The sequence below is a fragment of the Mauremys mutica genome, chromosome 1 (assembly GCF_020497125.1).
Source record: "Mauremys mutica isolate MM-2020 ecotype Southern chromosome 1, ASM2049712v1, whole genome shotgun sequence".
NCBI lineage: Eukaryota > Metazoa > Chordata > Testudines > Geoemydidae > Mauremys > Mauremys mutica.
Genome location: NC_059072.1, coordinates 370367605 through 370392252, shown reverse-complemented (window position 1 = coordinate 370392252; position 24648 = coordinate 370367605). Strand labels below are relative to the sequence as shown.

The 24648-nt window shown below is 47.1% G+C and overlaps 1 protein-coding gene and 1 pseudogene across 1 annotated transcript in view; one reads left to right on the top strand and one right to left on the bottom strand.

Moving 5' to 3' along the window:
• The window catches only part of LOC123363101, a 42657-nt gene that overhangs the window by 5783 nt on the left and 12226 nt on the right, over positions 1 to 24648 (top strand). The window lies entirely within an intron of this gene.
• LOC123374762 lies at positions 9005 to 10095 on the bottom strand (annotated as a pseudogene).

Genomic DNA, 24648 nt, shown 5'->3' with positions numbered 1-24648 from the left:
CCTTATCATCCAGTGGGTCTGGTAAGCATGGGCTAAAGTGGCTGAGACAAATGGCTCATTGTCCTGGGACACAGAGACTGATGTATAAGAGACTCTCCTTGGGGTATGACATTTAAACCCAGATTCCAAGATGAAGGGGGGCCTGGGGGCTTGGATGAGATTGAGGGTGTGGCTAGCTCACTGGATTTGTTACTTTACCTCATGCGGTTCAAGAATCAATCCTTCCTTCAAGAAGAGCTGATACTAAATTTACAAAGCCCCCCTTTTGGAAGGCAAGGGCCTCTAAGAGTTTCCAGTAGTACTATTAGGGCCCTACCATCAATCAAACCCAAACCAGCCCTATGACCCCTAAAACGCCGCCCCTCGGCCCCTTAAGCCCCGCCCACCTATCACCAGAAGTTCCACCCATGGGGGTATTACTTCTGAGGTCAAGGTGGACACATGACCGGAAGCAAAGTGTGTCATGTGACCCCTCTAAGAACTCCTCCCACTGCCCTCTACCAATCAGGAGGGGTTTCGCCCCCATAGGCCTGCCCCAAGAGGTGATTTGACCAATCAGGGGTGTTCCAGGGTGGGGTGACCCATCCGGATGTGGCTCGTGTGACCCCTCTAAGAACTCCTCCCAATGCTCTCTACCAATCGCGATGGGTTTCGGCCGCATAGGACCACCCCCAGAGCAGATTTGACCAATTGGTGGTGTTCCGGGGCGGGGTGACCCACCCAGATGAGGGTCGTGTCACCCTTCTAAGAACTCCTCCCAGCGCCCTCTGCCAATCAGAGCGCAACACTATCACCCCATAAGTCCCAGCGCCGGGGCAGAAGAGGCCATCTTTTACCAAGAACACGTGCTTTAGAAATCATGGAAACATGGACTCCTTCACCATCCCTGTGAGCACTTTGGGCATTGTTTTAGCCCCGAGGGCCTTTGGGCTTTTGTGGAGAAAGGGCTAGATCAGCGACAGTTCCCACGAGGGCTCTTTGACTCAGCCGTTGATGGATACACCGGAACCCGAAACCCAAACTCTCGTGAGGCACCCCAGTGAGCATGAAGGCCTCTCATTGTTCGCCCCCCTAGAGGTGGAAGGCGAACACAGCTCGGGGGAGTCATCGGAGGACAAGGTGAATGGAAAAGACATTGCTAGGTAAATGAATGATTAAGAAGTGACTGTTGATGATGGGGTGTAATGGGGTTAGGAACCGAGGGTGGCGGGGGGGCTGTGTATGTTTAAAAACAAGCAGTGGGAACTTACACTGTTTCTTTTCTGAAAATCTCTCGACAGCTTGATGATGCCTTTCTAGAGGAGCCAGAGGCCCTGGACAGCGTTACATCAAGCAGCAAAGATGAACCGGGCTCTCCTTGTTTTTGCTCAATGCCGATACAAATTGTTGAAGAGGACTCCGAGGATGACAGCTATGAGGAGTTTAGGAGGCTTGGCATGGAACTAACTGAGCCAGTGCCACGTCGTGAGCATAAAAAAGTAATGCGGACTATTGTACGTGTTGCTGTTTATGCTGTCCTTAATCACGGCCTTAGGGAAAAGCTTTCTGAAGACTGTGAGGGCCGTGTCACAGATGGCCCAACGGCGCCATGACTGTGTGACTTGGACTTCAGTAGATATAAACTGCAAGCTCCGGGGCCTGTGTGCTGAGCTGTATTTGGAAAGCTTATTAAACACTGTTCTTGCCATAGGTTATGCTATGCAATGTCTGTGCCTAACTCAAGAACATTTAGCATAAGGGGTGACCTTGATAAATGCTGTGCAATTTAGTGCAGACTCTGACCGTGTTTTAAAGAAAATGACCAAACCGGAAGATGTCTGTGTCACATTATTGACTTGAACTGGGACCGTATAGAACATGGTTGCAACCAAGGTCCTGTAGTGGCACCAAATCTTATGTAAAGGGGGTCATATAAGGGGTCTAAGACCAGGTTATGGGTTGCTGGTTAGGATTATGCTGTCTGTGTGCATGTGTCATTTTGTAGTTGAAGTTATGAATATTGACTCTATCCTGTCTGTATTTCAAACTTGTGCTGTGCTTCTGGGTGACATCCCAGACGAGTTGGTGTTGAGCTCTGCCTAGCCTGCTTGATGGCCCATTAAGGACCATCAGTTACACAACTGACCCATTGAGAGAAGGCAGATGCGCCTTGTAAGTCAGCAAAGTGCAGGGACTTCTCCATATGACTCCAAACTCCATTTTGTTTGTACCGTATATTCCGGCGTATAAGACGACTTTCTATATTAAAAAACAACCCCCCAAAATTGGAAGTCGTCTTATACGCCGGGTATAACAGCGGGCGGCTGGGCTTTAAAAGGCTCTGAGCTCCCCGCCGCGGCGGGCAGCCCGGAGCCTTCTGACTCCCGGCCGCGGCTGGGATTTAAAAGGCTCTGGGCTCCCCGCCGCGGCGGGCAGCCCGGAGCCTTCTGACTCCCCGGCCGCGGCTGGGATTTAAAAGGCTCTGGGCTCCCCGCCGCAGCGGGCAGCCCGGAGCCTTCTGACTCCCCGGCCGCGGCTGGGATTTAAAAGGCTCTGGGCTCCCCGCCGCAGCGGGCAGCCCGGAGCCTTCTGATTCCCAGCCGCGGCTGGGATTTAAAAGGCTCTGGGCTCCCCGCCGCGGCGGGCAGCCCGGAGCCTTCTGACTCCCGGCCGCGGCTGGGATTTAAAAGACTCTGTGCTGCCTGCCGCAGCGGGCAGCCCAGAGCCCTCTGATTCCCGGCTGCGGCTGGGATTTAAAAGGCTCTGGGATCCCCGCCGCGGCGGGCAGCCCGGAGCCTTCTGACTCCCGGCCGCGGCTGGGATTTAAAAGACTCTGTGCTGCCTGCCGCGGCGGGCAGCCCGGAGCCTTCTGACTCCCCGCCGCGGCTGGGATTTAAAAGGCTCTGGGATCCCCGCCGCAGCGGGCAGCCCAGAGCCCTCTGATTCCCGGCTGCGGCTGGGATTTAAAAGGCTCTGGGATCCCCGCCGCAGCGGGCAGCCCAGAGCCCTCTGATTCCCAGCCGCGGCTGGGATTTAAAAGGCTCTGGGCTCCCCCCTCGGAAGGGGGGGTTGTCTTATAGGGCGAGTATAGGCCAAAACCTATATTTTAACTGTAAAATTAGGGGGTCGTCTTATACGCCCCGTCGCCCTATACGCCGGAAAATACGGTAATTTTCCACAGTAAGGACAAAGAGGTTCTTACACCTGGAAAAGCCTATAAAAGGCTGATGCCTCATCTCCATCTTGTCTTCAATCCTGCTTCTTACCTGTGGAGGGCCTTTGCTACAAACTGAAGCTCTGAACAAAGGACTGAATGACCCATCCCAGCGGGGGATGTTCCAGAGGCTTGATTTGAGCCTGCAGTTTATTCTGTCACTGCTACAAGCCTGAACCAAGAACTTTGCCATTACTGTATGTAACTGATTCCATTTAACCAATTCTGGCTCTCGTCTGTATCTTTTTCCTTTTATGAATAAACCTTTAGATTTTATAGATTCCTAGATTCCTAGATTCTAGGACTGGAAGGGACCTCAAGAGGTCATCGTGTCCAGTCCTCTCCCCTCATGGCAGGAGCAAATACTGTCTAGACCAGCCCTGATAGACATTTATCTAACCTACTCTTAAATATCTCCAGAGATGGAGATTCCACAACCTCCCTAGGCAATTTAGTCCAGCGTTTAACGACCTTGACAGTTAGGAACTTTTTCCCCACTCTAAATCTCCCTTGCTGCAGTTTAAGCCCATTGCTTCTTGTTTATTCTTAGAGGCTAACTAAGGTGGACAAGTTTTCTCCTTCCTCCTTATGACACCCTTTTAGATACCTGAAAACTGCTATCATGTCCCCTTCAGCCTTCTCTGTTCCAAACTAAACAAACCCAATTCTTTCAGCCTCCCTTCGAAGGTCATGTTCTCAAGACCTTCAATCATTCTTGTTGCTCTTCTCTGGACCCTCTCCAATTTCTCCACTTTTTCAGTACCTGTTTTCCCTCAATTACAAGGTTTCATCCTGTGAGTTTATGGACGATGAAACCGCGTGTGTGTCTTGGAAGCACGCAAAAGACCGGTACTCTGTCTCCGGCAATACCAACGTCTTCATAGCCTGTTTCACCACCGCTTTTGCCTGCTTAAAACTATACAACCTCCTAGAGAGGTTGCAAGAGCGGTGCCTGTACCACGACACTGTCTTGGTGATATTTGTGAAAAGGGAGAGTGAGTGGAATCCCCCTCTGGGGGATTATTTAGGGGCAACAACCGGTGTTATTTTTAACCATCTCCTTAAACCATTTTCCATACCTTCAAAGAATTTGAAGGGTTAACAGCGGGTCTGGTATGTATAGTTCTTTGAAATTCTTGTTGTAACTCTTTAAAGTCAGGTAACACATCAATGTAGCAAAAGATGTTATGGGCTGTAAAATATCTCCACATCCTAGTTTTTAAAGTTCTGTTAAATCGCTCTACAACCCCTGCTTTAACTTCATTATTAGTAACAAGATGGTGAACTCCACGCCACTTTAATAATCTGCTTAAAGGTTTGTTTAAAAATTCTTTCCCCCGATCGGTTTGTAATTTTTGAAGCACGCGACCTTTGCTGAAAATAGCTTGAAAGGCCCTGGATACTTCAACACCCGTCTTGTCTTTTAGGCCTAAGGCCCAGGCATATTTGGATAGAATGTCTATCACTGTTAAGATGTACTTAAAACCGCTGCTGCATTTGGAGAACCGGTGCATATCCACCAAATTTGCCTGCCATTGCACATCCACATCTGAAACAATGGTCTTGTTTCTTTTAAAACGTATTTGAGCCGGTTTGTGTAAAGTGAAAAAAGAACAGTCCTTGTGGCACTTTAGAGACTAGCAAATTTATTTGAGCATAAGCTTTTGTGGGCTACAGCCCACTTCATCGGATGCATGCAGTGGAAAATGGCCCATTTCCAGCAATTGACAAGATGTGAGGAACTGTAGTGGGGGGAAAAATAAGCACGGGGAAATAGTTTTACTTTGTGTAATGGCCCATCCACTGCCAGTCTTTATTCAAGCCTAATTTAATGGTGTCCAATTTTCAAATTAATTCCAATTCAGCAGTCTCTTGATGGAGTCTGTTTTTGAAGTTTTTTTCTTGTAATATTGTGACTTTTAGGTCTGTAATCAAGTGGCCAGGGAGATTGAATTGTTCTCCGACTGGTTTTTTAATGTTATAATTCTTGACATCTGATTTGTGTCCATTTATTCTTTTACGTAGAGTCTGTCCGGTGTGGCCAAAGTACATGGGAGAGGGGCATTGCTGGCACATGATGGCATATATCACATTGGTAGATGTGAATGAGCCTCTGATAGTGTGGCTGATGTGATTAGGTCCTATGATGGTGTCCCCTCAATAGATATGTGAACAGAGTTGGCAACAGGCTTTGTTGCAAGGATAGGTTCCTGGGTTAGTGTTTTTGTTGTGTGGTGTGTGGTTGTTGTAGGTTTGGGGGCTGTCTGTAAGAGCGGACTGGCCTGTCTCCCAAGATCTGTGAGAGTGAGGGATTGTCCTTCAGGATAGGTTGTAGATCCTTGATTATGGGCTGGAGAGATTTTAGTTGGGGGCAGTGGCGGATTAACAAATTTGCAGCCCCTAGGCCCTCAAAAAATTGCTGTGCACCCCCCACCTGCACCAGCTCACCTCCGCTCCCCCACGGCAAGCCTGGGAGGGAAGGGGGAGAAGGAGATGGAAGGAGGGAAGCGCGGTGCACCTGGGGGATGAGGCGGGCCAGGGATTCGGAGAAGGGGCAGAGTTGGGGGGGGGGGGTGAGCAAATTTGCCGCCCTAGGCCTAGGCCTCGTTGGCCTATGCGATAATACACCGCTGGTTGGGGGCTGAAGGTGATGGCTAGTGGCGTTCTCTTACTTTCTTTGTTGGGCCTGTCCTGTAGTAGGTGACTTCTGGGTACTCTTCTGGCTCTGTCAATCTGTTTCTTCACTTCAGCAGGTGGGTATTGTAGTTGTAAGAACACTTGATAGAGATCTTGTAGGTGTTTGTCTCTGTCTGAGGGGTTGGAGCAAATGCGATTGTATCGTAGAGCTTGGCTGTAGACAATGGGTTGAGTGGTGTGGTCTGGATGAAAGCTGGAGGCATGTAGGTAAGTATAGCGGTCAGTAGGTTTCCGGTATAGGGTGGTGTTTAGGTGGCCATCATTTACTAGTGCTGTGGTGTCTAGGAAGTGGATCTCTTGTGTGGAATGGTCCAGGCTGAGGTTGATGGTGGGATGGAAAGTGTAAGTGTCCTTCTCTGAAAGCCAAACTGTTACCTGTCTTCTATTTAAAGTTTTACTGTGCTTTCTGGCCACTTGAGAAAGAGGGTTCACCCCGCCGAAGCTCCCAACTTCCCCGGGGGTGTAATATATTTTCTTTAACAGAGCTGCCTGTGTAGAAATGACGGTTACTGGTACCATCTTTTACTAACACAAATATGAAGGGGGACACATTCATATTGACACATTGAAATAAATATGTTTTATTAATTGCCTGGTTTAACACGACCTTTTACAGCCGCCTGTAAAAATGGACACCACGATCCCTACCATAAGGTGGCCGAGTGGCTCCGGCTCAGCTTGGGCCCCGGGCCTCTGGTGCCGGTCATGGCCAAGCGGCTCCAGCCCGGCACAGGCCCCGACTCCCCGGCCCAGCCCGGTCTCCACGGCACTGGTCCAGGTCCCGGCCGAGTGGCTCTGGCCAACTCAGCTCGGGCCCCCACAGTGCCGGTCTCGGTCCCGGCTGAGTGGACCTGGCCATGGCCGAGTGGCTCCAGGCAGCGCGGTAAGGGAGCAGGGTGTAGAGATGGGGTGTTGGAAGAGGGCAGGGGAGTTTGTTGCATTGTGGGGGAGTGGATAGGGGTTGCGGCGGTCAGAGGGCAGAGAACAGGGGGATTGAATGGGGGCAAGGGTTCAGGGGGGCAGTCAGGAAGGAGCAGGGGTTGGATGGCGTGGTGGGGGGCAGGAACAGAGAGAAGGTGTGGTTGGATGGGGCAGGAGTCCTGGGGGGCCATCAGGAATGAGAGGAGAGGTTGGATGGGGCGGCAGGGGAGAGTCAGGGGACAGGAAAGGGGGGTGGATGGGGCAGGGGTCCCGGGAGGCCTCAAGGAACATGGGGTGTTGGATGGGGCATGACACCATGGGGGGGCATGAACCCCTCGTGGGGTGAGGAGGAGGGAACCTGTTGTTAATATTTTGGCAGCTCATCACTGCGTCCCACGAGGCTACCGATGTCAGTTCTCAAAGGCCTCTAGAAAGGCATCGTCGAGCTGTTGAGAGATTTTCAGAAAAGAAACAGTGTAAGCACCCCACTGCTTATTTTTAGATTTACACAACCTCCTGGTTCCTAACTTCATTACACCCCATCATCAACCGTCACTTCTTAATCATTCATTTACCTGAGCGACATCTTTTTTGTTCACCTTGTCCTCTGGTGACTCCCCTGATCTGCGTTCGTCTTCCACCTCTAGGGGGGCGGAAAACGAGAGGCCTTCATGCTCATCGGGGTGCCTCACGAGGGTTTTGGGTTCTGGCGTATCCATCAGCAGCTGAGTCAAAGGGCCCTCGTCGGAACTGTCGCTCATGTAGCGCTTTCTCCACACAAGTCCAAAGGCCCTCGGGGCTAACACACAGTCTGAAGTTCTCACCAGGGTGGTGAAGGAGTCCACGTTTCCACGATTTCTAAAGCACGTGTTCTTGGTAAAAGATGGCCTCTTCTGCCCCGATTGCTGGGACTTATGGGGTGATAGTGCTGTGCGCTGATTGGCAGAGGGCGCTGGGACGAGTTCTTAGATGGGTGACATGACCCTCTTCTGGGCAGGTCACCCCACCCCGGAACACCACCGATTGGTCAAATCTGCTCTCAGGGCGGAACTGTGTGGCTGAAACCCATCGTGATTCGCAGAGGGCAGTGGAGGAGTTCATAGAGGGGTCACACGAACCACGTCCGGATGGGTCACCATGCCCCGGAACACCCCTGATCGGGCAAATCTCCTCTCAGGGTGGGCCTACGGGGGAGAAACCCCTCCTGATTGGTAGAGGGCAGTGGGAGGAGTTCTTAGAGGGGTCACATGACACACTTTGCTTCCGGTCGTGTGTTCTCCTTGACCCCGGAAGTACTATTCCCCATGGGTGCGACTTCCAGTGACAGGTGGTCGGGGCTTAAGGGGTCAAGGGGCAGGGTTTAAGTGGTCAAGGGGAGGGGTTAGGGTTTGATTGACGGTAGGTCCCTTATACTATTTCCGGTTTCCATACTACTGAATCCCACCCTGCCAGCGTGCCCATTAACAGAAGGGGCCCACTAATTCCACCATCTTCCTGGCAACCAGCAGGCCTTGTAAGCATAGGCCCAAGTGGCTGAGAACAATGGCTTGTTGTCCTGGGACACAGAGACTGATGATAAGAGACTCTCCTTGGGTTATGACGTTTAACCCCAGATTCCAAGATGAAAGCGGAGTCTGGAGCTTCAATGAGACTGATGGTGTGACTAGCTCACTGGATTTGTTATTTTACCTCAGAAGCAATCCTTCCTTGGCAGTTGCATTGCCGAAGTCTCTTCCTTACAGATGTTTTGGCCACATGTGTGAATAAAAGCCAACAACCCCTGGAGAAGGAGATTAGCATGTCCCGTGGGTGGTTAATCAGTGACGGGACAGTGACAGGCCAGGTGTAATGGGAAACAACAGCCACATCTCTTCTCATAGGAATTCTGAGGTTAGAGCAGCCACCGATACGGCTCTTTAGGGGCCAACATCCCACCGATCCCCTGGCTCTCCACGAACAGAGTGACTTTGTAAATGCTGCTGCCTGGCTTGGTCTCCTTTCCCCGGAGTGCTGTCCTCCCTCAACTGCGGGTGGAGATGGCCCCCCTAAGCTTCAGGTCTTAGACCCTGTATGAGCGTCTCTCTACAGAGTGGAGATCAGTAGCTCTTGTTTCCTCGTATATAAGGGTCCAAGATGGAATAGGTGGCCATGACCTGTGTCACCAGCTCTGGAGCTGGATGATGAACTGACTCTTTACTTGACAAATACCCTGATTATCCTCTCATGAAGATGGTGGCTTTTCATGCTGTACACGATTGGATTCATTAAAGGAGGAACCAGCAGGTAGATGTAGCCCAGGATAATTTGAAGCAAGGGAGAAGAGCTCTTCCAGAATCTGTGTATGACAGTCAGGCTGAACTCTGGCATGTAGAAGAGCAGGACGGTGCAGAGGTGGGAGACGCAGGTGTTCAGGGCCCTAAGGCATTTTGTGGGGGACGTGATGCTCAGCACTGCTTTGAGGATCATCACATAAGAGAGGAAAATGAGCAGCGAGTCCATAGATAGTAATAAACAAGCCATAGATATTGTTGACTGTGATGTCCGAACAAATCAGCTTAATGACGTCCTGGTGCAGGCAGTTGGAATGGGAGAGGACATTGGCTCGAAAGAATCGGAACCGTTTCAGGAGAAAGGGGAGTGGAAAAATTACTGCCACTGCTCTTAGCACAAACACCAGTCCCGTCTTGGCTATTCTCGGCAGGGTTAAGATGGAGGCATATCTCAGCGGGTTACAGATTGCGATGAAGCGCTCAAATGCCATCAGCAAGAGCACAGAGGATTCAATGAATTGCAGAGAGTGGATGAAGAACATCTGGGCAAAACAAGCATCAAGGCTGATCTCTCTAGAGTTAAACAAGAATAGGCCCAGTATCGTCGGTATGGTGGCTATCAATAAGCCAAGGTCTGTGATGGCCAACATGGAAAGGAAAATGTACATGGGCTCATGGAGGATTGGATCTGTTTTTATAATGAACAGAATGACTGAATATCCTACTATCGAAATAGCATACATGGAGCAGAAGAGGACAGAGACCCAGAGATGGATGTCTTCCTGCCCAGGTATCCCAGTGAGAAGGAACACTGCAGGTGTGAATTTGGTGTCATTGGCAGATGACATACCGTACTGGGCAGGTCCGAGAAGATTTGAACTTTCCTTCCTGAAAGGAAAAAGAACAGGAAAGTAGATGATATTTAAGGAGACATCTTTCTGCTCTGAGTGCAAATCTAGGATTCCCAGAAGCTCAAGGAAGATCAGAAAAAACATAGATTTGGATTTACACCCCCAATAGGATATGCCAATAGGAAGACAGGCACTGCCCGACTGGATCAGACCTGCAGTCCTTCTAGCCCAGTAATCCGTTACACATGCGTCAGGGGAAGATGGAAGAATCCCTGCAATAGGGAGCCATGAGATTGACTGCTCCATGGGAAAGTTTCCTCCAGGCACCCACTAGTTAGACATATTTTGTGGTGTAAATCCAGTCCCTCTTTGAATCCTGCTAATCCCTTGGCCCCATTGGTATCTTGTGGATCAGAGTTCCACAGCCTATTGGAGCGCTGTGTGAGTTTGCAATAATGACATTCACACAGACACCCTTTCTGGCCCTCAACTTCAAAGTGTGGCCCATTGTATCATGACAGGTGTGTACACATATGGCAAGTGCATGACGAACATGGTCATTGTGTTTATCTGTCCTGCATTTAAGTTATTCATAAACGTGTTTCATTGCCTCATTATATACATTCTTTTTTTATTTTCTCTGCTCCTGTGAGTTCAAATTATGCCACTGCCTCTTTGCAGCACATGGGATAAATTTTCAGGGTCTGTTTCTGAATTCAATAACGGCATCACTCCAGATTTACGTGTGTAAATTCAATCAGAACCGGGATCTATTAACTTTCCCTTACCAAATGCTCCCAGTGATACACTCTGACCCCCAAGAATCCCTCCAAGAGAAGCTGAAGTGCTTTGCCCAGCCTATGTTGACTGAATCCAGAGGGTTTGATCATCCTACAGGTTCCCCTTCATCCTCACAGGACCTGCATCTGCTCCCCATGCAAGGGATTGTAGTTATCTGGTAAGTTACACGCTAACATGGACAGTTACTTCAGCTGGATGAGGGAGGGGTTGTCATCGCAAATGGGTGAATAGTGCAAACACTAGGTTTGCACTAATATCCAGTTGAGTGTGCTAGTTACTTCAGCCATGCTTCTTTAACAGGTGATGGAGGTAAATTACATAAAAAGCTATTACACTGCTCTTTCTTGCACCTCAGCTCTGCTCTTTGCTGAAACACAGGCCAGCAGTTCTGTTCTCTCAGGACTTTTTGGAAAGTCTTGTACGGGTATTGTAGTGTTATTGTGTGCATGACCCTGAATGTAAGTATTAGAATTGGCTTCTGCTCAGCTAGCAGGGGAGAGTACCATACAGCTGTTCACTGAACAGAGAGTTCATAGCACAAACCCATTGCAAACAGTATGTGGGGTACTTCTGAAAAACTTTCTAAAGCAAATGCCTTTAAGCACTAAAGTTACTGCTCCTTCCTGTAGCAATTCCAACAACTCAGCCACTGGCTTTCAATATGCATCTATGTCATGATTTTTTTGTTTGTAATATTTATATTACAATGAAAAGTTTTGGCATAACATTTACACAGCTGTACTTTGGCAAAAACATGTCAACCACAGGTACAAACCCAGCCGGACCTATTGAGCAGGCACAGTGCTCAGTGCTCCAGCCATATTGGGCGGTAGCCCAGGGCCCAGTCTGAGGGTGGGAGAATGGCGGGATTTCACCCCGTGAGAAAGGAGGCTACGGAGCCTGACATTTGGCCCTCAGACACCAGAGAAGGGAAAGAGATGAACATAGCCCTGTAACTCGGAGGGGTTTCTTCAGGGCAGAAGTGCTGGAGCCTTCAGCCAGACAGGAAACAGCAATACAGGCAAGTCGCATCTTAGGCGCATTTAACATGCGCAAATTCAGCTTTGTGCAGATGGTGAAAACAGGGGAAAAAAAGAAAAATTACAATATAAAAACTGCATCTGCAATGCAGGCGATTCCGTCCGCCATTCAACTCAATGAGTGTTTCAGTAGACGTGGTTTTCCCTTTACGCGCTAACCGTGGAACGGAACCCTCGCGTAAGATGAGACTTGCTTGTATGCCCTCAGAGCAACGCAGCTCTGAATTCCTGCATCCACAATCGAGTCAAAGAATAAAATTGTTGAAAATGCATTTGCTGATTAAATTTCCAGCAGCAAATATACCTGATACGATTTGGGAAGTAGTCACTCATATTCTGTGGGGTCTCTTCTTCCGCAGCCCCTGGCAGGATCGGGCCCAGAGCACACGGAACGTCTAAAAATGGGACTCCTTGAGAAAATCGTTACTTGGGGCATCAGGGTTTTAACACTGCAAACTCGCTTTGAATGTCAGATTTCTGTGTAGATTAAATTACTCACCATGGAGCATGGGCAGATGTAGTCATCGGAGAGGCTGCCTGGGCAGCAGGCAGCATCTGTTCAGATAGGGCAGCTACTGTCTTTTTGAAGCCTGTCTGCACATTCCTTTGGGGGCCACTTGGCCATCAGGGAACCTCAGCTGCTTGGCTCAGTGTGCACCAGCTGTAACCCCTGTGACAGCCAAGGGCAAACTGCAGGAGGCCAAATCACAGGGGATGTGGGGTGATGCTGCCCAGCTGGACTGCAGTGGCAGCCCTGCTGCAGGCTCTATTCCTTATGGTTCCAATTAGTCACAAGCAAACCTTGGGGGTGGCCGAGTGGTAGCGATGATGCTGTCACAGCTGTGATCTCGCTGAAATAAAATATAATAAATAATAATTATTATAATATAGGACCAGATTTTTCCCCAGCAGCCCCCTTTCCTGCATTAGAAACCCAGGTTTCAGGGCAGGCCAGGGAGATTCCACAAGGCTCCGTATATGGCAATTTCCCTCAGATTTTTCCAGGAGGGGAGGTCCCTTTCTTCTCTCTGAATGTAAAGGGGGACCAAGGATCCAGGGATCTCCAGAGTTCTGCACAGATCTCAGGGATCCACTGGGAGCTCAGCCCACCCACCCACAATCCCTGTGCCTCCACAACTGCTTTAGGACCCTCTCCAGCTCCTTGCTAGCACAGGTTTATCAGAGATGTGCTACCAGGGCCTGTCCTTGAATACTGCGTCCAGATGTGGTCGCCCCACCTTAAAAAAGATATATTGGAATTGGAAATGGTTTAGAAAAGGGCAACAAGAATGATTGGGGTATTGAACAGCTTCTGTATGAGGAGAGATTAATAAGACTGGGACTTTTTAGCTTGGAAAAGAGGCGACTAAGGGGGGATATGACAGAGGTCTATAAAATCATGAGTGGTATAGAGAAAGTAAATTAGGAAGTGTTATTTACTCCTTCTCATAATACAAGAACAAGGGGCCACCAAATGAAACTAATAGGCAGCAGGTTTAAAACAAACACAAGAAAGTATTTTTTTCACGCAACGCACCGTCAACCGCTGGAACTCCTTGCCAGAGAGTGTTATGAAGGCCAATAGTATAACGAGGTTCAAAAGGGAGCTAGATAGATTCATGGAGGATAGGTCCATCAATGGCTATTAGCAGGATGGGCAGGAATGGTGTCCCTAGCCTATGTTTGCCAGAAGCTGCTGTGACGGTGCTGCTCGTGGGAGCCAGCTGAGGTCACTCAATTAGGGTGAACTGCAAACCAAACAGGGCAGACAAACCCCAAATGCTGGTGGTTATTCCAATACTTAGATTTACCAACCAGCACAAAACAGCTTCTACAGCACCTCACTGGTCACTTAGAGTCCAAACCCCGCAGTTCCCTTAAAGTGCCCAGCCTCAGGCCTCCGTCCAGACACACCTGTCAGATATGATGATGATTCCTAAGAATCTTACTTCATCATATAAAAGAAAAGGTTCTTCCAATCCCAAAGGATCAGCCACATACCCAGGTCCAATTATAACTTAAATCTTACCCAAAATACACGCTATAGTCAATTCTTATTAACTAAGCTAAAATTTATTAAAAAAAGAAAAGAGAGAGGGTGTTGGTTAAAGGATTAATCTACAGACAGACTTGAATTCAATTCTTGAGGTTCGGATACACAGCAGAGATAAGCTTGTAGTTGCCAAAAGTCCTTTTAGAAATAGTCCAGAGGTTACAGTCCAATGTCCATATTCAGGGTGGCTCCAGTCAGTGACTGGGGATCTCAATCCTTGTGGCTTAAGGTTTCCCCCTCTTGAAATCCAAAGCAGATCTGAGATGAAGAAGGATCCTGTCCCAGGGTTCTTATACATTTCCAGCAGCCTTTCAGCCTGAGAAAACAATAGGCTTAACTCCTTCTCCCAAACATCCTGGCAATTAGCACAGAGTAATTTACCCATTAAACAGTTCAGATACAGGTTAGCACAACCTTCAAAGAGACACATAGACAATAATACTATTTTACTCAAGTATCATTATAAATGTTAATATTCCTTTTTTTGATCTTTGAATTAAAACTATAGCAATAGACAAGACTTGTTTGCTTGCATCCCAAGACCTGAGCAAACATCCCCCTTCTACCTCTAACAATGCAGACTTGCATTTCAAAGCTCTATTCATTTACATATCTTCCTAACCAGTCCTTAAGGTTCACCCATGGGTCAGGTCAGTCTGTGAGTTAATTAACTCTTTCTGACCCTTTCCCCTTTCAATGAGATATTATATCACAGTCATAACGTCACAGCTGGGAATGGATGACAGGGAATGGATCACTTGATGATTACCTGCTCTGTTCATTCCCTTGGGGCACCTGCCACTGGCCACTGTCAGAAGACAGGACACTGGGCTGGATAGACCTTTGTCTGAGTCTGAAGGTATTGTCAGCGCAGCCCCGGGCTGCCCGGGCACTCGGAAGAGAGACTGGAGGGTGGGTGGATGAAGAGCTTGTGAGGGTGGAACACTGAATACCTCCTGAGGTCCCTTCCAACCCTGAGATTCTATGATTCTATGAATGTAAAGTAATGCACATTGGAAAAAATAACCCCAACTATACATACAATATGATGGGGGCTAATTTAGCTACAACGAGTCAGGAAAAAGATCTTGGAGTTATCGTGGATAGTTCTCTGAAGATGTCCACGCAGTGTGCAGAGGCGGTCAAAAAAGCAAACAGGATGTTAGGAATCATCAAAAAGGGGATAGAGAATAAGACTGAGAATATAGTATTGCCCTTATATAAATCCATGGTACGCCCACATCTCGAATACTGTGTACAGATGTGGTCTTCTCACCTCAAAAAAGATATTCTAGCACTAGAAAAGGTTCAGAAAAGAGCAACTAAAATGATTAGGGGTTTGGAGAGGGTCCCATACGAGGAAAGATTAAAGAGGCTAGGACTCTTCAGCTTGGAAAAGAGGACACTAAGGGGGGATATGATAGAGGTATATAAAATCATGAGTGATGTTGAGAAAGTGGATAAGGAAAAGTTATTTACTTATTCCCATAATACAAGAACTAGGGGTCACCAAATGAAATTAATAGGCAGCAGGTTTAAAACAAATAAAAGGAAGTTCTTCTTCACGCAGCGCACAGGCAACTTGTGGAACTCCTTACCTGAGGAGGTTGTGAAGGCTAGGACTATAACAATGTTTAAAAGGGAACTGGATAAATTCATGGTGGCTAAGTCCATAAATGGCTATTAGCCAGGATGGGTAAGAATGGTGTCCCTAGCCTCTGTTCATCAGAGGATGGAGATGGATGGCAGGAGAGAGATCACTTGATCATTGCCTGTTAGGTTCACTCCCTCTGGGGCACCTGCCACTGGCCACTATCGGAAGCCAGGACACTGGGCTGGATAGCCCTTTGGTCTGAGTCTGAAGGTATTGTCAGTGCAGCCCCGGGCTGCCCGTGCACTCGGAAGAGGGACTGGAGGGTGGGTGGATGAGGAGCTTGTGAGGGTGGAACCTCAGCCAGATCTAAGAACTGTTTGGAGCTCAAAGCATTAGGCGCTGGACGTATGTGCGTTTTGAATCCCAATTTCCAGTTCAGTCCAGGGGGCCTGCTCTGAAGATTGGCTCTAGGCCAGCAGGATGGGGCTGCTGCCCCGCACTGACACTTGGTGGGGTTTTTGGCTGGCCTCTCCCAGTACCAAGAGAAAGGGGAATGGAGGAAGGGAAATCAGGATCCTGAGACTGACAGACCCAGGACCAAGGGGGAAATGCCAACGCTCCAGGTGAGCTTGATTGACAGGGCAGGCCGGCCAATGAGGGAACCAGGAGCCCAGGATCCCATCCTCCGTGTGAGGGGAGCTGCCTGAGGCGAGCGGGGCAGAGCTAAGGGGAGAGCAGCAGCCAGAGACAGGGGAGCTGGAGCAGCTGGGAGCTGGGGCAGCGCAGACCAGCCGCGCCGTCAGGGAGCCAGGGCCAAGCTGCAGCGGGGAGCTGCGGGGCCAGAGCCAGGACTGCGGGCGCTGGTCACGCTGGAGCCGGGCGCGGGGAGTGGCTGGGGAGAGCGAGGGGGGCCCTGGGCAGGGGCCCAGCGCAGGGAGACGCCCCCAGAAACGCAGGCCGGACTCGGGGGGAGGGAACGTGACCCTGACCGGGGGGTGGGCAATGCTGGGGAGAAGGGCCCGGCTGGCTAGAGCCTGAGGCCTGCGAGGGAGCCGGGAGTGTGAGGAACAGGCTGTGACCTGCCCTCACGTCCCAGAGACGCCGGGTGTGGTGCCCCCGAGCCCACAGGGCGGGTCCCTTGTTCCCCTTCACCCTCTTCCATTTTTCCTTGGTTTCCTTACAGTTGCTGTTTAATAAATTGTATTTGGTTTGAACTTCATGTGCTGATCAGGGGTCAGGGGAGCGGCCGGTGCGGAGAGAGTACCCCGGAGTGGGGCCACCCCCGAGCACACAAGAACCTCCACTTTCATTTAAAAAATAGTAAATGTCTAGCCCGTCATGTTCAAAATGTGACACCCCCCACACAATGGTTCAGAAAGTATAAGGCAAATCAAAAGAATCCCCCAGATAATTTTAAAATCTCATGATTTGGGAGGCCTAACTTGTGATGTCTGAATGTACTGGGTCGTGACTGCTCTCCTTTCCTTCTTCAGAATTTATTTTCAGGGAATATAATGTACTATCGAGGAGACAGTGTGTTCCAATGGGCAGAGCACTGGCTGGGCAGTCAGGAAACCTCAGTGCAGTTGCAGCTCTGCCACTGACTTGTTGCCTGAACCTGGATGAGTCGCCTCTCTGTACGTCAGTTTCCTCATGTGTTTAATAGTCTACTAACCCAGACTGCCCTTTGAAAGGTGCGTTCACAGATTCCAAGGCCGGAACGCTGTATCACACAGGCCAGAAAACTTCCCCAAAATCATTCCTACAGCAGATCTTTTAGAAAAACATCCCGTCTTGATTTAAAAGTTGTCAGTGATGGAGAATCCACTACAATTGCTCCAGTGATTAATTACTCTCACCAATATCAATGTATGCCTTATTTCACACAGGCTCTGTTCAGGATGGTTTCTCTCAGCCACAGTCTCCCAGCAAAATGGTGACTGGCTCTCCCCTTGCTCAGGCTCTCTTCCAGGGGCCCAAAGGTGCTGGTGGTTTTGTTCTCTTAGGTGAAAGAATGTGGGGTTGTCTGCCCCTTTCTTTTCTAGTCCATTGAGTCTTGGAAGCCGATTCTTCTAAAGCAGTGGTTGTCAACCAGGGGAACGGGGTACTGTTGCCTGATTTGGGGAGGGTTAGTAGGGACAGTGGAATTTATCCACTTAATTTGGTTGTATGTAATAATTAATTTTCTAATTAATTAGTAATGTTAGTAATAATTAATAAGTATTAATAATATGGGTATGGCTCGCCAATATGTGTGATCAGAAGATAAAAGTTCGTCTTGAATCAGGCTTCACAGAATTTAATACAAGGAGATTGGGGTATAACAGGAATTAGGACTGAGACAAAGTTTAGACAAACAAGACCTTTTATTTAAAACCAATAAAACAAGAAGTAAATGTAAAATGTTAAAAGCAGTTTGATTACAAAGTTACAAAATATCACAGTTCTTTAAGAGATATGATATGATATGATATGATATCTAATGCACTTTGCAGCAAATAGTACTAGAGTGAATTTCACACCTCTGCTAGAGGAAGTATAGTTATAAAGAAACTGGTTATGAATTAAACCCTTCTTAGCATAGATGCTTTAGAGGTGAAGTAGAAATTAAGAATTATTTCATACTTACAGCTGTGAAAGGACAGAGAACACTACGACTTATCATTAGTTGACAGCTTTCGTAGGTGTAGGCAGGGTGAGGCGATGAGAATAGAAGGATGGGTGTATCGCCTGCCCTAATGGTGGATTATCACACCTTTTATAGGGAGAAATCCTTCCTCTTATGCCCAAATTTGGCTTTCCCCATGGAAAGGTGAGGGTACCTGTTTTCATAGGCTGACCTTTGTATACGTATTAATGACAACTATCTACGTATCTTGTGGTAGACTTGTTGTATTTTGTGGGCAGAAATACCCTACTTTTGCACCTAACTAGGTGAAAGGTTAGCAGATATTCAGAAAGTCCCTAGACAATTTGCGTAGGTTTGTTTCCTATTATCACTTTTCTGAGTAAGGGTCTTAAAGGTTGCTTTCAGCGTCACAGAGGAAATAGGCCAGGATGTCTGGTCTAGAAGTTTCTAGGTATCTTGCATTTACAGCTATTGCAAATTCTATTAATCTATGCAGCCTACACACTTTTATCAAAAAGACATTTTATACAGACCAACAGATTAATCCTCAGGGCTACACGCCCCCCTTTGACGGGGTGGTTTACATAAAGAAACCCCGTCACCTAGGACTTAACATCTGTGGGGCCCTTTTTAGTTTCATACCTGGGCAAATTTTGGTAGGTATCAGGAATGGGCACCATGTATATATATTCATCTTTATCCCCAGATGGTGCTCGTCTGTGCATTTGTTTAGGTGATTGTCTGGGTGTCTGTCTAGGTCTCTGCCTAGTTTTTGGCTTGGGTTTGTTGCGTTTATACAGCATATAACCTAATATAAGGAAATTAATCACAATTCCAATTCCTTGGATAATTATCCATACTTCTAATCCGAATTTTTCTTTAGAAGTTGTTGCAGGCTCATTCCCTTCATTCATTAATTGGGTAATAACTTGTTGGGCTTCATCCATATTATTAGTAATTTGAATGAGGTGAGTCTCTTTACGAGTCATTAAGGATTTCAGTTGCAACCCTAATGGTGGAATATAAGCCAGAAAAGTAGGTGTGCTTTGAATAGTTAAATTCTGGTAATCAGGGTTAGACTGAATAATGGTAATGTTCTCAAAAATAGGAATAGGGGAAATAACTTGATTTCCTATTACCGTGGGTTGCTTTGGGGTAAAACAGAAATTTGGCTCTGTGACAGGACACTCCAAGGGACCATACTGGTACCTCTTTTGGTTGGTAACCACGCAAAATTGGTTCCTTCCAGCATAGGTCACCCTCTCCATCGGAGTCTTCCATGTGGTCAGCCTCACCAGGCATGACGATGATGAATTCTGTGCTTTCTCTCCCTGCAGTCCACACAAAACAGTGTCTGTTTCAAACACATTACACCTACAGATATACTGGGGTCCTTTTTCAGAACAACAGGCCATCTGTGGTACCATCCAAGTCTGAGTTGGAGTGTGATAGACTACCAGGGGAGGTGCATTAACGCGTTCCCTGTAGATGTCATCTTCGAGGTGACCTATAGAATGGATAGCAGCCAATTGCCTGTACACATCTCTGTCTGGGTCAAACACTGGTAACGAGACCATGAATGAGACATACAAAGACCGTGCCATCATACAATCTTTTGTAAGAGAACAACTGTCTCGGTTGGGGTGAGGTGTCACAGATCCTATCTCTCTCATAGCACCCACTGACAAATGCTGGCATGCATCCAAACAAGTGGATCTTTCCTTTTCCAGCTTCTGAAAACATTTAGGACAATACCAACTTATTAGTTGTTCATCCTTAATTAAGTCAGGGACTTCTCCTAATTTTAAGGATCGCAATGCATCAGTAATTGTGCTTACAACATATTCCCCATATGCAGAACATATAATTTCTTTCCCCAAATGCTGATCTCTTTTCTGATCATTGTTTAAAGCAATTAACTTTAAAAGCAATTAACACATCTTTTTCCAACCACTAGAGGGTAGTGCAGTTACTTCCACAATTGATATTCAAAAGTAACATCCTCCCCCCGAATTCCCTTAACCTGTTGAATCGGGTTGTTGACCAGTTCTGGATTAAGTATAATAGTCCGTTCCTTCTTTGTTGGTATGTTCTGTTGCTTGGGCTCAGACAACTGAGTACGATCTGGTCGTCTGGTTTCCTAGGGTTGCAATAGTTCGGTTTCAGATTTAAGATTTTGGCATAGTCCTACCCTTAGAGCAACAATAAGGGTGTAATAAGTCAAAAATGTCAATGTCAATTTCATGGTTGCAAACTGCTGGGCTCCAATTGTTGCGATTTCGTCTGATCACTTAAGTCCTGAGGAGGAAGTTGCTCCTGCGACCTGGACGATCGATACAGCTTTAACTGGTTAGCATGATAAATCTTGTCTCTATTATGCTTTCCTCCTGTTATTCTGATCTTATATACTGCTGAACTGAGTTTATCAATGATTTGGAAAGGACCAATCCATCGATTACACAACCCATGTTCTGGTGACTTATATGACAATAACATTACTTGGTCTCCTACCTCCCAAGTATTCTCTCTCTGGTTTTTGTCAAAGTAAGCCTTTGCCTTACGTCTGGATTTTCCCAATTTAGCAGCTACCTGCAAGTGAATGTGATTTAAATGTTTTTGCAGATTTTGCAGGTAGGTATCCATTTTTATTCCCTCTAATTGAGTGCCACTAGCTTGCCAAATTAAATGTTCTGGTAATCTCATTGTTCGGCCTGTCATCACTTCAAAAGGTGTTTTATCAGTAGATGCAGCCGGTGTCACCCTTAATGCCATTAAAATTAAAGGCATGAGGGTGTCCCAGTTACGTCCATTGGCATCAACCAGTTTCCTCAACATCACTTTTATAGTCCGATTGGTTCGTTCCACCATCCCAGATGACTGTGGCCTGTATGGGATGTGTAGTCTCTGCGGGACTCTCATCAATTTAAGACAATCCCTAAAGAACTGTCCTGTAAAATGTGATCCCTGGTCTGATTCTACCTTTGCAGGGATCCCCCAGCGAGAGAAGACTTGTTCTACCAAGACCTTGGCAGTGGCTTTTGCAGTATTGGCTTTAAGAGGAAATGCCTCTATCCACTTTGAGAAAGGATCGATAATCACCAATAGATATTGGTTACCTCTTTGGGTCCTTGGCAAAGGACCTACAAAGTCAATCTGCAAAGCCATCCACGGACCTTCATACACCTGGGATCTTAGTGGCGCATTTCTTTTGGATGGAGTAGGATTAGCTTGGGCACATGCCAGACAATTTTCACAATATTGTTGCACATCCATCCTAAGAAGTGGCCACCACCCTACAGATGCAAGACGTTGGACAGTTTTGTCCACTCCCTGATGTCCTCCTGTAGGAGTGTCATGGACCATGTACATCATTTCCCTTCGTAGGTGAGCTGGAACTACCCACACAGGGAAAGGACCTCCTGTATACATGAGAACTCCATCTACGACTTATAACTGCTGTTCATGTCGTTTGTACAAAGGGTCTATTGTTAGTGATCCCTCTTTGTCTATTTTGGAAAGCTCTAGAATTACTTTTATTATGTCCTTATCTAATTTTTGCATGTCTTTTAAATCTGGTATTTTGGGTTGTACCAATTTAGTTGGTGTGACCTGGTTTAGGCGTCTGTAGTCTATTGTGAGACGCCACGAACCATCTGGTTTCTTAACAGGCCAAATAGGTGAATTTGCAGTGGAAGTACATTTTTGTAGTACTCCCTGTGTCAACAAAGACTTAATAGTCTTTTCTATGTATGGATTTGCTTGTTCTGGGTAAGGATACTGTTTTTGGGCTGAAATTTCTCCTCCTTCCACAACAATAGTGACGGCCATGCATCCACAGTCATGTTTGTGTTTAGCAAAGGCATCTGCATGTTTAGCCACTATTTCGTCCAAATCATACCCTTCAGGTTCAAAGTCCTCCACTGGAGATACCATGCCACACTCAGGTATGACTACTGGAGAGTCATCCTTTTCCTGTTCTACTGAAAGACACAATAATTGGTTACACAAATCAAGAACACATCCCTGTTTGTATAAGAAATCAGTTCCCAATAAGGAATTCTTTGGGTCTGCTAACTTCATTAATGCAAAAGTATGATTCTTTCTTAGGTGACCTATCTGTACTTCAAGGGGTGTAGAAAGTGTGGTAGTAACCTGATTACTTGCAAAGGTTGCAAGTGTCTTGGTACATCCTGATGATAGAGGAGAGGATCTAGGATCCTCGACATGGAGAATACTGATTGCTGCTCCAGTATCTATGATGAGATTCCTGTCTAGTCCCTCTATCACTGCAGATATTGTGGGTCTTCCACTTGTATCTCTGCCTAAAGGGGTTATGACTACACTTGGGGTTGTTTGTAGTCATGCAGCATATGCTGTCAGATAATCAAGGGGTTCCTCCTCTATCTCCTCAGAGGCAGCCAATTCTGGAGGAGTGGCTGTCCACTGGGAAAAAGGGGATGGATCGACGGAGGCCACTGGACGGTTCAAGGTTGCTGAGCCTTGGCCTTCCATCATCATCAGCTCATTCACACGGGCATGAAGTTCTCGGATAGCCCGTCGTTGAGCCTCAAGCGTCTGTTGCACTGTTTTAAACATTTTCACAACTGAGTCCTCAGTTTTGTGCAAAGGCGGTGATTTGGGTCTCTGCAGACGTGAACTGTTCTGTGCAGCATCTGAAAAGAAAGGAACACGATCCCGGGCTCCTGCATAGGATCCAAACGCATAACCCTGTCGAGGGGCCTGGCCACTCGAAGGTCCAGGGTTATTACGTGGGTTAGGGTCATTTTGCCAACGTTGATACTTAGGAAATTTAGGAACTCCTCGTCCTAATCCTGGCTGAGGTTGAGGTCCCTCAATCCTCACCGTAGGATTAGTTTGTGGTTCCTGAAGTACTGCAACCGGGGCTCCACGCCGACCTAATTTAGAGCCTCCCTGTGCATGTGCTTTAGCCAGCAAGGCTAATGTTCTTTTTAAAGAAATATCATCAGTTATATGCATATTAACCATTTCTCTTAACTGAGGAAGAGAATTATTAACTAACAGACTGATATATGGCAGTTCATCTGTTTCCTCTTTGATATGACTCCGCCAAGCTGCACTTAACCGCAAATGAAACTGATGTGGAGTTTCATTAGGTTTCTGCTTTAAGTTAGACAGAATTGCTACTCCAGCTTGCCCTGGGTGCTGATTATGTTCCAATAGGGCTACTGTCTCTTGAAAAGTTTTCTCTCCTACCCTAAACTTAAGTGGCAAAGTACTCCACAATGCTCGATTCACTGTGAGTTGTAAGATTTTAACCCAATCCTCCCTTGGTAAGCCAAACACTTTTGCTGTCTCCTGCACACGTTGTGCATGCATAGCAACTGATGAATCCTCCATCATTCCTACTTGCTTTGCTACCAGGTCTAAGGTTTTAATATCTGTAACAACTGCTACAGGACAATCAGAATTGGAACCTGCAGTTCCTTCTTCTGGATCTGAATCTGAGCTTTCATCTGAGCTTTCATCTGAGCTTAAATCTACAATTTCTATTCCTTGCCTCCTTCTACCTGGATTCACATTTTCCTCATCTGAACCATCAAAACTTTCCACTGGAGATAATCCTGGATATCTAGGATAATTTTCCATGAAATGTCTATGGCTTACATTCAAAGTGTCTCCACACTGACGCAGGACATCCCTTAGTCCACTAAAGTCTGGCGTGGTAGGGCGTTCTACCGATACACTAGGTGATACCAGCATATACCACGGGGGTGCAGAGGACCCACGAAATTCCTGGAGTCTAGGCAATGTTGATTGCCCGAATGCCAATAAATGTCCACCCAAAGGGACTGGATTTTCTACTCTATATGGTGCTAATGTAACATTGGGTGGAGGAGCAGGAATTCTATTCCCTGCTTGTTGTTGTAGCTCTCTTTGTAACTTAGAGATCACTACATCACATGCATTAGCTACCTGTGTTACTTGTGATACAGCCTCTTCTAACCCTTGAACAATGACCGATTCTAAAGGTACACTCACAGAAGCTGTCTCTACAGAAGTAGAGATCTTTTCCTCTTTCTCTGCTTCTCTGTTTGTGTCACTAACTGCTTCACTGACAGTGACACTTGTCTCCGCCTCCTGAACTGTCACTTCAGAACTTCCGTCTCTTATCGGCAGACTGTCAGTGACTGCTGCACTGCCAATTTCTTCTGACTCCACAGATTCAACTTGCAAATTCGCTTCGGAAGGTACTGTGTCTGCTTGAGCTAATTCTCTTGTTTTACTTCTAGTCACTGGTCCAATAGGATTTTCTACCTCTCTCGGATCTACCATACCAATAGGGATGGGAATCAATTCTTCAACCTCCTCTGCTATATTTTCTCCCTTTTCTAGTTCTTTAATCTTTTCCAACAGCCGACCGCGGTCTACTCTATAGGCTACTAGCATCTGCTGAACTTCCCTGAGTAACTCCATCTTTTTATCCAATTTCTTTCCCAATGAACTACAAGCTACAAGCAAGCATTCAACAGCTATTCCCTTCACCACCTTAGCTCTCTTCTTTTTCTGCTGTGTTTCATCCTCAAATACATTACTCACAAAACCCCACGGGTTTCTCT